This window comes from Rhincodon typus, chromosome 27, assembly GCF_021869965.1.
Source record: "Rhincodon typus isolate 14 chromosome 27, sRhiTyp1.1, whole genome shotgun sequence".
NCBI lineage: Eukaryota > Metazoa > Chordata > Chondrichthyes > Orectolobiformes > Rhincodontidae > Rhincodon > Rhincodon typus.
Window position 1 is genome coordinate 35670360 of NC_063358.1, and position 15635 is coordinate 35685994.

Consider the following 15635-nt stretch of genomic DNA (forward strand, 5'->3'; position numbering starts at 1 on the left):
GGTAATTTTCCCATCACTGCTTGATAGAAGTATACACATCTGGAATATTTTTACCCAACTTGAAGTCTCATTAAATCTAATTCAGTGCTTCATAGTTCCTGCAGTACCCAAATGTACTAATACCAATGGATGAGGTGTCATCAGGTGACAGGTTTTGAAGATTTCATGCTTAAGTTCCTCCATTCACTCACTTCTCTCTATCCCTATAACCATCTTCAGTTCTACAAGCCTTTGATGATTCTATATTCCTCTGACTCTGCCCTCTTTCTCATCTCCATTTTTGCTATTTGCTGGTGAACAACCAATCTTGGCTCAAAACTCTGAAATACACTTCTTAAACCTCTTTGCACCCTTTAAGGCTTTTCTCAACATCTGCCTCTTTTGAAAACATTTTTTGACAGCCTGTTTGGAAATTGTCTTCGCTAAGATATTATTGTAAGTACCCTGGTTTTAGTTTTGTCTAGTTATCAAAATTATGAAATTGTTAAGAACAAAGTTACATGAATAGATATAAAGGAGATGTTATTTGCAAAGGCTGTGAGCTCAAAAGAACCCCAAAACTTTCAACAATAAACTTTCAGGATTTTTTGAGCAAGGGTTTCACAAAACCCTAAATAAGATCACTGAAATTCAAAACCAAAAACATTCTACTGCTGTAAAGTTGAGTCATACAACCATGTCTTCATGCCTGTTTTGACACATTGCTCTAGAAGTTGGTGACCAGGTACTTCTCTGCTACAACTGTGGCAAAACAGGACTCCCACCTACTGAGCTGTCCCCCACTAACCCTGCCACAAATCCTGGGAATGGGAGTCATTCTCATGAAAGGAATATGCCAATGATCCACGGGGTTCCTAGAATTTTTCTTCATAGCATAAGGCTTGGAACACCACAGAAACAAGTTCCATTCATATATTTTACCTGCTGGCCCCCCACGCCCCACAAATTGCAAGGATCTCAAGCCAAACATCTGGATGAATTTGTGACTGTGTAATACTTGCTACTATTTGCACAGTGCTCACTCCTAAAAACTATGAAAAATGGAGTTTAAATTCATATGTAAGATTTGTGGAAGAAATAGGATGGCATGGTGGCTCAGTGGTTAGCACTGCTGCCTCACAGTGCCAGGGACCCAGGTTCAATTCTACCCTCGAACAACCTTCGCCCTGTGTCTGCATTGGTTTCCTCTGAGTGTTCCCTCCCATACTCCAAAGATGTGCAGGTTAGGTGGGTTGGCCATGTTAAATTGACCATGGTGTGCAGGCTAGGTGGATTAGCCATGGGAAATGAAGGGTTACAGGGATAGGGTAGGGGATATGTCTGGTTGGGATGCTCTTCAGAGGTCAGTGTGGACTTGATGGGCTCAATGCCCTGCTTCTGCACTGTAGGGATTCTCTGAACTTGGAGGAGAAGGCTTTGTGAATGTAACCTTTTGTTGTGACATTGCTCTGAAACTATATCCAAGCTAATGTTAGACTTTTAATTGGAACTATCTCAGAAAAAAATAATTCTTTTTAGCATAACTTCCACAAAAAAAAACTAAAGAGGGGCCAATGAAGAAAAGAGAGATTTAAGCATTGCAACTAGAGTTCTTCTTCTGAAGTGGGTGACTTTTTGTAATATATGGAAAGCCCTGAAGGAGATACAGTTATGGAATCACATTATACCCTACTTAGAATTCCACTCAGGGAAGAATCATCACTGTTCTACCATCTGTTAATGATTCAATCAAAAAAATTGAGAAGACGGATCACGAATGATGCAAGCAGGTACAAATGGTAAGCATGAGCATGTCAACACAAAGTATTTTATTACATCTACTGAAAGGAGTAAAACGTAATTTAATTGTATCACTGGCCCAAAGACTCTCCCATATTAAAATAAAACAGTTCAAAAATGTTTGGACTCCACTAAATTCTGTGAACTCTTTGGGGTTGAGGACAATTTTGTGGATCTGAAAATGTCAGAAAACAGTTGTTACTGGACAAACCTGCAGTTGTAGGAATACAAAAGCACATAGACTGCAGCAGTTCAAGAAGGCAGCTCACTACCACCTTCTCAGGAGCAACCAGCGATGGAAAATAAATGCTAGCCAGCCAGTTGTACCCACATCCACGACTGAATTAAAAAATACACCTCAAAGGGTGAAGTGGATGCCTTTTTCACAATGGCTGGTAGTTGGAGTGAGAGTTTGATTTGATAGATTCAACACTTTAAGACGTTAAAATGCTCACATTATTGGAAGCAAAGAAAAAGGTTTGTGGGGAGAGTGTAGCGCTGTGGAATGAAATTTGTACTGCTTTAACAAACCAGTGACATGATATATAACAATTTCATTCCTCTTGATATTGCTGGTGTCAAGGATAAGGCCTGGGTTACATCTTTGTCAAGACTGTGCTCATGGGAGACATATGGAAGCTCACATTGCAGTTTTCATCTGTCTGTTTTGGGCTTGCAATAACTTCTGACCTCGATGTGCTTTTAAATTCAATTCCATGCTTGTTCAGGCTCAAGTGTTTTTTTTAATCAGGATTCACAATCTCAGTTACTTCGGTAATATTCTCGCTGAATAGGTGTTATCACAAACAAACAGCAAATGTGGAGCTAGAGACTGAATGAGATTTTGTTACAAACTGATTAATCAGCTGCAGTGATTGTAATGAGATTAGCCAGGTGGACCTCATAGAATATGTCGCTATTGGGGCTGTTAATCTGGTCCAATCAGGGAGCTCTGGCTAATAGATAAGAACAGGAGTGTCTGTCCACTAACACTCTCAATGCCTCTAAGGAGAGGTGGGTGTCATGGTGGGCGGAGTGCTTTATTTCCCCTTTCAATTCTATTTTGACTTGATCCTTGCCCTCCCCTTCACTTTTTTCACATAAGCATTGCTCGTTCCGAGTTTTGCTTGTTGCTGGTTCACTGGTCGCATGGATGTTTTTCCTGGTGGTGGAAATGTCGAATAAAATTATTTTGCACGTTGTGTTTTTACTGATTCCTGCGCTTACACACACACACACACACACACAACGTAACACTATTACTGTAAGGCAGGAGTGTAGCGGTATAGAAGGAAAAATAAAATAAAGAAAAAAAAAGGAGGTGAGAATCTCCTTAGTTGAGGATAAAAACAGGAGTGTCAGACATCCTGTTCATTCTAACAGCTGCGTTTGAGGGAGCTGAATCAATGTCAAGGACTTTCCACGTGTAAATGAAGGATGACTTGGTGATGGGATACTGGCCTCTGTGGAGTTATTTCCTCAGCAAAAGTCTCTTTGAGTAAAATGTAATTGGTAAGATAACCAAAGTATGAATTGGCCAACTGCAATGCTGAAAGAAAGTGAACACTGCCCACATTTTTCAGTCAAAAAGAAGATAGTTGACTTTGTGCACACAACAGACAGATGTACCATGTGATACATAAATTACATAACTATATGGATACTTCCATGTTGGTCTTTAGGAGGGTGAAGGGTTAAATTGTTTGGAGCTGGAGCACACCTACAACAACAAGTCAATTGTATTTCATCCAATTATAGATTGATACAAATACATGGATAACACAGTGTGGAGCTGGAGGAGCAGGAAAGTTAACGTTTTAGGTCAACTTCAGAAATGGTGGAGGGGGAAGGGAGCTCTGAAATAAATAGAGAGAGGAGGGGTGGGGCTGGGGAAGGTAGGTGGGATGGTGATAGGTGGGTGCAGGTAGGCAGTGGTGGGGATTGGTCAGTGGGGTGGGAGGAGCGGATAGGTGGGAGAGAAGATGGACAGGTTGTGTCAGGTTGTGTCAGGTCAAGGAGGCGGGGATGAGAGGGAGGGTTGGTCATGGGATGAGGCTGGAGGTGGGGAGATTTTGAAGCTGGTAAAGTCCACATTGAGATCAATGGGTTGTAGGCTCCCAAGGCGGAATATGAGGTACTGTTCCTCTAGTTTCCGGGTGGCGTCATTGTGACACTGGAGGAGGACCAGGATGGACATGTCACCCAGGGAGTTGGGGGGAGGGGGTTGCAGTTGAAATGATTCGCGACTGGAAGGTGTTGTTGTTTGTCACAAACAGAGCGCAGGTGCTCTACAAAGCTGTCTCCAAGCCTCCGCTTGGTCTCACCGATGTAGAGAAGGCCACTTCAGGAGCCGCGGATGCAGTAGACCACATTGATGGATGTGCAGATGAATGTCTGTCTGATGTGGAAGCCCCACCACCCCCAACACCTTTCCCTGCAACCGCAGGAAGTGCTACACCTGCCCCTAAACCTCCCCCCTCACCTCCATCCAAGGAACCAAAACAACCTTCTACATCAGACAGATGTTCACCTGCATATCCGCCAATGTGGACTGAGCTTGAGAAAATATTGTAAATTAACAGCAATGTCATCAACTCAAAAACAAACTAAAAGTCTTACAAAAGAAAAATATCTTTTCTGTATACCCTTGATGGGTTTCAGTGCCAATGCTGTCATGTAGGTTGTATGCTGCAACACTTCTAAGGGTGGGTTAGAGAGTTAAGGGCGGTGGGGCAAGTGACAATGTTTATAGGGGACCATAGCTTAATGGAAATGAATCAGAAGGATAACAACCAGTGATCATAAGACATTGGAGAGGATGCTGGATTACTCATATCTCAAATAGCGAAGTAGTTGACAAAGAGATAGAAAGTTCAGACTTAGCTTTCCAGCTGGCCACAGTTAGAGCACTAAGTTGGACATGTCTATGATTCATTTTGTTGCCCCATACTGTTAAAGACAACCTGGTCAATGACATTGATTCCTACATTTCTGATGTTTTGGAAAGCTTTTGGGGAGCCGATGATGGGCCAACCCATTGACCCATGTCAGAAGAATCCCCAAAACAATACGTATTCACCTTTACAGTACAAATTGATGTTAGACCCTGACTGCTATGTGAATTGTGAATCAGATTGGTTGTTCCAATATTTAATCCTCATTGGCTGAAGAATATCTTACAATTTCTCATCTCATACACCAACAATTATATGGTCTGTCATTAATTCATTCACCCAAGCTCCATGCCCACAACATGCTGCTAGATGATGATGCCACATGTGATTATGATTCAAATCCCACGAGAAACAACAGAGGAAAACAAATTCATGGACATTATTTGCATTCTGAAAGTATTATAATTAATTTTTAGTCTCAAATGAGAATATCAGAGTACACTGAATATAATTGTCCCACATCTAGTCAGAGCAGTGTCAAATTGATCCATATTTAACATCACTCAATGCGGTATAATGGTATTTATGTAAATTATGTAATGTAAATTATGATGTAGTATTCACATGACAGACATAAGTATGAAACAAGGCATCAGTCTAGAATGAGCGTGTGAAGGGAGAGAGGTCATAAAAACCACACGATATCATTTTCTTTGTTTTTAAAGTAATGAAGGTGTTGTTAATTTAGAATATTTTCCTAAACTTTCCACCTGCTTATAGTTAGAGCACTGAGTTGAATATGTATTGTAATTCATTTTGGACCCAGCACCAACTCCATTTACAAGTTTGCTGATGACAACTCCATTGTAGGTCAGATGTCAAACAAAGATGAGACAGAGTACAGAAAGAGAATAGAGTGCCTAGCAGCATGGTGTAAAGACAACAATCTCTCCATGAAGGACAGAAAAATGAAGGAGCTAGTCATTGATTTTGGGAGGCGGAGTGGAGGGCACACCTCTGTCTGCACCAATAGAGCTGAGGTGGAGATTGTCAAGAGCTTCAAGTTCCTAGGAGTGATGATCGCTAACAATCTGTCCTGGTCCACCCATGTTGATACAATGGTCAACAAAGCACAATGCCTCCACTTCCTTAGGAAGGTAATGAAATTTGGCACATGCATAAAGACTCTTGCAAATTTTCATGGATGCACCATAGAAAGCAACCTATCTGGATGCGTCACAGCATTGTACAGCAACTACTCTTCCCAAGACCGAAAGAAACTGCAGACAGTCATGAACACAACGCAGTCCATCACACAAACCAATCACCTATCCATTGACTTCATCCATATTTCCTGCTGCACTCGGAAAGCAGCCAACATAATCAAAGACCCTGCCCCCACCCTTCGTCCATCAGGCAGAAGATGTAAAAGTTTGTAAACATGTACAAACAGATTCAAGAACAGTTCTTACCCGCTGTTATCAGACTTTTGAATGGACCTCTCTCTCTTCATCATCTCGGCAGCTGCAACATTGTATTCCTCGCTCTGTTCTGTTATCCTGATTAGCTTTTATAGTGTGATCTACCTGTAAAGCACGTAAGACAGTACTTTTCACTGTAGCTCAGTACACGTGACAGTAATAAATCAAATCAAATCAATTTAATTAAAGTTAACCTGGACATTGATTCCTGAATTTCTGATGTTCAGGAAAGTTTCATGAAGGTGATAATGCCATCCATTACAAAGTCTTCTGTTAAATATCAGAACAGGATTAGGCCATTCAGCCCATTAATTCTGCTCCACCACTCAATCATGGTTTGATGTGTTTCTCAACCCCATGCACCTGTCTCCTCCCATAACCCTTGATCCCCTAACTCATCAAGAAACTATCCATCTCAGTCTTAAATCCACTCAATGACTAGGCCTCCACAGCCCTCTGTGGCAATGAGTTCCACAGATTCACCGCCCCTCCGGGCTGATGACCGTCTGTGTGGAGTTTGCATATTCTCCCCATGACTGCTTGGGTTTCCTTCGGGTGCTCCAGTTTCCTCCCACAGTCCAAAGATGTGCAGGTTAGGTGGATTTTGACCATGTCAAATTGCCTTTAGTGTCCAGGGCTGTTCAGGCCAGGTGGGTTAGTCATGGGAAATACAGGATTACAAGAATAGGGCAGGGAGGTGTGTCTGGGTGGGATACTCTCTGGATGGGTTGGTGTAGATTTATGGGCCGAATGGTCTGCAGGGATTCAATGAGCATTAAGTAACAGTCTCATCTCCTTATGCCTGGAACAATTTTTTATGTATATTTGTACATAGTAAATTATAAAATACTGTTCTCCAGAGTAATATGTACAACCTCTCTTTTCACATGCTCATTCTAGACTGATGTCTTCTCGCTTACTAATGTCTGTCATGTGATACGTTACATTATCATAGTTTACATGAATATCATTATACCACATTGAGCAAGGAGTGACATTAAATATGAATCAATTTTATACTGGCCTGAGACAATTACATTCAGGGTACTCTGATATACTTAATTCAGACTGGAGATCAATTATAAGGCTTTGGAATGCAAATGATGCCCATGAATTTGTTTTCCTCTATTGCTTCTCATGAGATTTGAATCATAATCACTTGTTATATTATTGATTGACAAACTGATTACATTTGAATTTAGTCATTTCTTTCCTAATGTTTCTGATTGTTCCACTATGTGGCAAACAGAGCATTAAATTTAAATTGGATGATGAAAACCACAGCCTATTTTAATTGATACTGTCTCACTTATCAATGGACCATTAACCCAGGGGCTGCAAAATTTGACTTAGTAGCACTACAAGAGTCGGTGTACTGGAGATGGGGGACTTTGAAAATAGTGTCTGATTGACTTCCATCGTGCATGCCATGTTTGTAAGGATGCCAGCGTAGGCAAGCAAGCAGAGCAGGCAGATCATAATGGCACTCAATGTTCAGCATAGTTTGGGCAGCTTACCTACCGTTTTGACTCTTAAAAGGTGTGTGCACATCCTCTGTTAAATACCAGTTATGTGTGTATTCAGTTGGATTCCACATCCCTTCTCTGTACTCCTCCTCCCTCCCACTCCCCACTGGTACTGATTAAAGGAATCAGCATGAGACTCCTTTGATGGAAAGTTCGGCAGCAAGTAACTGCAGGGCATTAAGTTGGTTAATTCCCATGATTCTGGCAACAGCCACAACACTCCATCTTTTTCCAGTCAGATGTTTCCATTATCAAGTCAGTGTCAGAGGCTACCTACTGGGGTGGCATGATGGCTCAGTGGTTAGCACTGCTGCCTCACAGCACCAGGGACCCAGGTTCAATTCCACCCTTGGGTCACTATCTGTGTGGATGTTTGCACATTATCCCTGTGTCTGTTATCTCTGAATGCTCTGGTTTCCTCCCACAGTCCAAAGATGTGCAGGTTAAGTGGATTGGCCATGGTAAAATTGACTGTAATGCCCAAGAATGTGTAAGTAAGGTGGATTAGCCATGGGAGATGCATGATTACAGGGATAGGATGGGGTGAGTCTGGGTGGGATGCTCTTCAGAGGGTTGTTGTGGACTCAGTGGGCTGAATGGCCTGTTCTGGAGGGATTCTATTCTATTCTGAATCTGGGCTCTGCTCTGCTAAAATTGCCCATTGTATCCAGGGATGTGTAGGCTACGTGGATTAACCATAGGAAATGCAGGGATAGGGTAGGGGGTGAAAGGCTTTTCGAGAGTTTAGTCTGGATTTGATGGGCCAAATGGCCTGCTTCCACACTGTAGGGATTCATGATTCTACGATACTGTGGAAGTGGATCATGATTTCCCTCCAGCGCCCAGTCACATGTGGATAGTGAGCTTACATGAGAGACATGTCACCATCAGCAACATTTTGGAACTTACCTTTGCTACTGCCTGGACCCCCAGAACGTCAGGTAGTGGTGGAGGGTTTCGGGGGCAGAGGCTAGTCCTACAATATCAGACGAACTATGTCTTTGATGGTGCACTGATCTGCTGCAGTCTTGTGAGGGGATAGCTAGACCAATTTGAAGAATTCAAGATAATGAACCAAAGGATAGAGAAGGATTAGGCCTCAAGGAACCCATCACAATACACTGGCTTTCTGTGAATTATTAACCAGATTTTGGCTGCCCTAAAATCATTCCCATATCATCACTGCTCCACAATTCCTCATCTTTCCAACTCTCTGCTATGGAAGACAGCATCCCCTTCATCAAAATCCTGAAATAGAAGACACGCAAAACCAATATTTCATAATAACTTCATCCAACAATGTTTCTAAGAATACACACACAACTGAACTATTCTAGAGTGTATCCAATTAGTGCTTATTTTGAGGGTACCTTTACCCTGCTCAAGTGTTTCTAAGGAGTTCTATGCTAGTGGCTGTAACACTTCTGCTGGAAGCCTCCACTGGAGAAGATTGGATATAGTCTTGATGCAAAACCTTGAGCAGCACGAGGCTTTGAGTGTCCAGCGTCAGTCTGTGTCTCAGACTCTGCTGAAGCACAGACTGCTGCAATAGCCATGATGGCACCAGTCTGAGACTGACTGGCACCAAGTTAAGATTTTATGTCCTCAATCTGACATTCCACTGCAGCACCAAGATGCAGGTGGCTTCTGCTATTGCTGCAATGGAAGCTAAGACATTGGCCACCGAATGCTACTTCATGGTTGGGGCTGTAAGTGTTATCTTACAGCTGGTCACCAGTTCCACACTGGGTAAGGCTGAGGCTTCAAACTCTTCTCAAAACCCTGTTCCAAAGATGGAGCCAGGCTCATCCATTACCCTTTATAGACCTGCCAACGCCGCATATTTCTCTGTAGGAATTTCCTTCCCCTTTCAGTTTTAGAACGATCGAAGGTCCAATTCCAAAAACAAAAGGACGTAAGAAATAGGAGCACAGGAAGGCAATTTGTATCCCCTAGCTTGCCCTACTATCCAACAAGATCAAGCTCCAAGCCTGAATGCTTCTTCTGTGCAAACTCCTCACAGCTGTCAACTCCTCAATGATTTAAAAATCTATTTTGTCTTTAAACACTCTCAATGACCTATCCTCTGCAAATTTCTGGGGTAGACAATTCTATTTTGTTAAATAAGTTTGTTGAATCCTTACCACTATCTCTGAATCGCATTGTATCTATTTTACAGTGGAAAACTAAAACCTTGTTCCTAATTACTCAAAATAGTCTGTCTCAGGGATGGTTAACGTATAGTGGGTGCAGTGGGTCAGAGCAGAAGGAATCTCACTCATTGGCCCTCATCTATTCCTGACTTCAAGGCTGAGGAACAAAGTCATCTTTTACCAACTGACAGACATCGCCTTGATGAATAGATGGGAATGTTTCTTAAAAATAACAAAACATGTTATTCATTATTGTTCAGCTACAATTAGAGACGAATGCCAGATTTACATGCTGCACTGTTTGGGAACTGTACACACTGTAATATTTCATTCATTACAATCTGTATACAGTCCAGATTGTGTACACAGACTCTGTATTGTTTGGTATACTGAGTTCTCTGACTCTTCGTACTCTGCCATAGACTGTGTTATTTACTGCACTTTATGATGCATTATCTGAATTGCAATTAATATCATGCAATAATCATAAATACATTGTGATGTTATCTAAACTACACTGTTTACTGCACTAAGGTGGAAATATTTTTTGTAGCTTTTTATGCGTAGGTTTGTTTAAAATTTGTAAAGATTTTTTAAGTCAAATCTAATCTCCTCAGTCAGCTGCTCACATTTACCTTTGACGGACAGGTTCAGATGAATTTGGCCTCTGATCCAGTTTGACCTCTACCAGTAAGAGCTCGGAGTTGGGAAAACAGTATTTTGCAGTCAGCTCTTTCAGAAATTGCCTAGTCATTGAAGGACACATTTTCCAATTATTCAGGTAATGTGGTTGAATTCTATCCTCATGTTCAGTCGCCCGTTAGCTATTGATTACACTTAGATACGTCCCACATATTACAGGAAAAAAAATCACACTGAATGGAAGGGTTCTGATTTCTGACAGCATGGGATTTCAGTGGAAAACTGGTATCTGTGTCTAGTAGGTTGTGTGATTGAAAGCACAGTGATTTCAACTTCAGTCTTTGTGATAAGCTGTAATGTACAGTATTTGCTTTAGGTTGGAGCAGGCTATCTATTTAAAAGTAGAATGTTTCCATTTAAGTGGAGGGTGAAAAAGTGTAAGATTTTACGTTTTATAGATAGTTTAAAATCAATATATAAAATATTTTCCTTCATTCCACCTCTTTCATAGTGTCCTACATCCTCATTGCTATGGAATGCCTTTAAACTTCAGATTGCAACTGAGATACACATTGATTCAATTTCTCCTCAGCGTGGTACCATACTGCCACCTACAGCATCAAAGATTCCACTTGCATGCAATTTTACATTGGTTGCAGAGGTCATGCAATTCTGGTGCATATGGACCAGCATCTGAACGTATAATCAGATACATCAGGGTTGCACCCCTTCTGTAGCATGAGGTAACTTGCAGTAGGACTGGCAGAGATACTTTGGAGCCCCACTGTGTTGCAAGCATGTAATGAAAGACAAAACTGCTACCTCAGAAGTTGCACATTTTACATCAGAATTAGACTCACAGCAGGAAAAAAAGAAGCCAGCAAATCTAAATGATTGGTAAAACCAACAAGCATTCATGTTCACATTCTTTGAAATTTTTTTCAGGAAGTGCCAGTGTTGATGGAAATGCACATAAAGATCCATTTTCAGTCATGTGGTTAACTAAGGATTCTGCAAGCATAACGTTTAGCCCTGGATAATTTTCTTTATTCAGAAACACAGTTTTTGATGAAAGCGGATTTAGGTGATCGGTCTCCAATATGTCAGCTCAGCCTTTGGTTGGCAATGGAAAGGATCATTTGGGGATTAAGATTTCAAACTTGTGACAAAGATCATAGTTTAAGGGCAGTACAGAATGCTCCTACAATCTTTACAGACTTGAACAACCTACACTGGGTTTCTCAAAGCTCTGGAGAAGTTCCAGAAGCAGAGCCTTTGCAAGATCCTCCAAAGCCAGTGGTTAAAAAAAAAAGCAGACAAATACAGACTCCTCTCCCAAGCCAACTGCCCAGCACTGAAGAACTATTCACTCAAAGTCAGGTACAAGGGACAAGGTATGTAATTCGTAGATCAGAGATTCCAGGCTTCAGAAGCAATTGCTCCACATGGAGCTTGGGCACAGCAGGAGACTGTCACAGGGATAATGGAAACACTTTAGGAATGTTCTACAGGCATCCCTGAAATGTACAGACATACCCACTAATTCATGGGAAACCTGGGCTTGTGACCAACCTGAAATACCTCCACAGAGGCTGGTATCCTGTCACTAAGTCACCCTTTATCCTTTATTTACACATGAAGAGTCCTTGTCACTGATTCACCCCCTCAGAACCAGCTCTTATAGTGAGCAGGATGCCTGGACACCTATGTTTATATCTGTCAGCCAGGGGTCCCTGATTGGACCAGATTAACAGCCCCAATCGGGGAATTTATATTCTATGAGGTCCACCTGGCTGACCTCATTACAATCACCACACTATCAACTGCAAATGGTGTATATAACAGGTGAGTGATCTGCTTGGATAGTTTGTCACCCAACTGGGGAAGGTGAAATTGCAAATGTAACCAACCACTGACCATGTCTGCTGGTAATTTGGATTGAGCAAGGACGTGGCTGGTCAACAACTAACAGCTCTGTGACAGTTTTGAAATTGTAACTAACTAATAAAATTTCTAGCCATTTCCTGGGTATATATCATGTCCACTGGTTCATAAATATAACGATGAACTTTAGGTTTCTGAGTGAAAAGAGTTGCAGTGATAGTCTATTAGCAATTAAATAATCTATTAAAGTTTCCCATTTAATTACATAGAATGCACAGAATGGCCATTCTGCTTAGCTGGTGAGTGTAAGAGTCCTACATAATGGCCATGGCTACACTTCAGAAGCACTTAATATACTCTAAAGCTCTTTAGGTTGTGGAAAGTGCTATATACATTTTCCTTTACTCTTTTCTTTTCTTTCTTTGCCCTTCCTCCACTTGAGGGTCCTTCGTCCTATTAAAAAGTGAAATAGATTGAGTTTAAGTAACTAATGAACTTGGGACAGATTTCAATCAGCTGAAGATAAAGGGAGATGACAGCTTTAACTGCAGATGGCTGCTCAGAGATTGTATACACAGCTGGAGTACACTGAGCCAGACTATACTTCATGATCTCCCAATAACTCGTACATTTTGATGATGGTCCAAATACAGTGCTTTCACTGTTGGAAACGGGCAGAGGTCAGGCATCATGGCACATAAAGTCCTGTGCAGTGGAATGACTCCTTGCGTGGCCTTGATCTGTGGTAGAATTACCAAAGTGGCACAAGGTGGTGCCACATTAATTCACGGTTTGGAGTACCAGATAGTCAGAATCATTTACTATAAGCACATGGCATTTGAAAATGGATTAACTCATTTACAGCTGCATAGCTTGCCTTGCCCACCCCAGGTTGTTACCAGATGGTGTTCATTTCTGCATCTGTGTGGAACAGGCACAGATTGTAGCCCATGATGCCATCATGATGGTCTGCAGAGATGGAGATTTTGAAAAACAAAATTACACAGGGGGCTGCTGCTGATCACACTTCACATTCTGCCTTTTGTTTTAATTAATTTGACCAGCTGCATTCTAAATTATTCCACTCATTGGAATTCAGTGCTCAGTTTTTAACATGAATTTGGAAGTCATGTTCTCTCCATAATTCCCCCAGTCACCAATTCCCTTCCTGCCTCTGGGCTGTTAAGTTGCAGTGTGACCTCCTCTCTGAACATGCTATCCATGTACACCTCAGATTTGACACAGTGTCTCCAGACTCCAAAGCCTGGAACTCACGTTTCTGCAGCGCTATGACCCAGAAAAAGGGTCATTCAGCCTATTCTGGCACTTCAATACACCACCCTGTTCCCTGGCCGATATCACTGCCTCAGGCTTCCTGCAGCGCACCAGTGAAGCTCAGCACAAACTGGAAGAACAGCACTTCATTTTCGACTTGGGAACTCTGCAGCCTTCCGAACTCAATATCAAGTTCAACAATTTTAGGGCTTGAGGCACCTTCTCCCATGTCCTTACCCCAATCCCCACACACCACGTCTTGTTACCACATGATCTGCTATTACACAAACCATTCGTAGCCATTAATTATCCCCATTATTAGCTATTTATTCTCCCAGGCTGATTGTTATCCATCCCTTTGTCTGTCCAACTGTCCTTCTCCCTCTTTGGGCTCCATCTCAAACCATCATTTACTCCTTATCCCCTCACCTCACCCTATCTTCTGCAGAAAGAAAAGAACTATTTCCTAGCTACCATCAGTACTGAGGAAGGGTCCCTGGACCTGAAACGTTAACTTTGATTTCTCTCCACAGATGCTGCCAGACTTGCTGAGATTTTCCAGCAATTTCTGCTTTTGTTTCTGATTTACGGTATCCGCAGTTCATTCAGTTTTTATTCAGCCCATTGTGTCTACACCAACTCTTCAAATGGGCATCATTACCGAGTGCCAATCTCTTGCTTTGTTCCTCATTCTTTACAACTTATTTCCAAAGAATCATCCAGTGCCCCCTTGAATGTTTTAATTGAATCTGCCTCCACCACATTTCCAAGCAGTGCATTTTTTTTATTCAGTCACGTGGTCATCACTGGCAAGGCTAGTGTTTATTTATTTCTAATTACCTAGCGATCAGTTAAGAGTCAACTACATTGCTATGAATCATATGTAAGCTATACGAGGTAAGGACAGCAGTTTCCACCCTTATCCCAATTTTCTGACAATTGGCAAAAGTTTCACGGTTATCATTTTGACACTTAATTCCAGATTTTATTGAATAAAACCTGGGTCCTCAGAACATTACCTAGATCTCCAGATTAATAGCCTAGTGATAATACAACTAGGCTTTCACATCCCCTAGCTACTGAGGCATTCCCTAACTACTTACTGTGTGGAAAAGTGTTCTTCTCACATCATGTTTGCTCTTTTTTAAATCTACAGCCACTCATTCATGTTCCTTTCACAATTGGAAGCAGTTTCTCCATTTCCATTCTATCCAGCCTGCTCGTGATTTTGTAAACCTCCAATAGATCACCTATCAGCATGCCTCTTTACAAAAAGAATAGTCCCAACAACTTCAACATATCCTCATAAGTGAAGTTCCTCATCACTGGAAACATTTTTGTAAATTCTGCTCTCTATCCAATACATTTCCTATAATAAGATGTCCAGAACTGTACGTAATATTCCAGCTGAGGTCTAACAAGTATCTTGTACAAATTCAACATCACCTCCTTGCTTTTGTACTCTATGTCTCGATTAATGAAACTGAGGATATTATATTCATTAATAAGTGCTCTCTTTACCTGTCCTACCACTTTCAATGATCTCTGCACATATATACCCAGGTCACTCTGCCCCTGAAACCCATTTAGAATTGTATCCCCTATTTTATGTTTTCTTTCATCGGGTCATACAGCACAGAAACAGACCCTTTGGTCCACATTGTCTGTGCTGACCAGACATCCCAATCTGACCTAGTCCCATTTGCCAGCATTTGGCCCACACCCCTCCAAACCCTTCCTATTCATATACCTATCCAGATGCATTTCAAATGTTGTAATTGTACCAGGCCCCACCACTTCGTCTGGCAGCTCATTTCATACACGCACCACCCCCTGCGTGAAAAAGTTACCCCTCAGTTTCTTTTCAAATCTTTTCCCTCTCACCTTAAACCTATGCCTTTTACTTTTGGATTCCCCTACCCCAGAGGAATAGACCTTGGCTATATACCATACCATATCAATGTCCCTCATGATTTTATAAATCTCTATGAGGTCACTCCT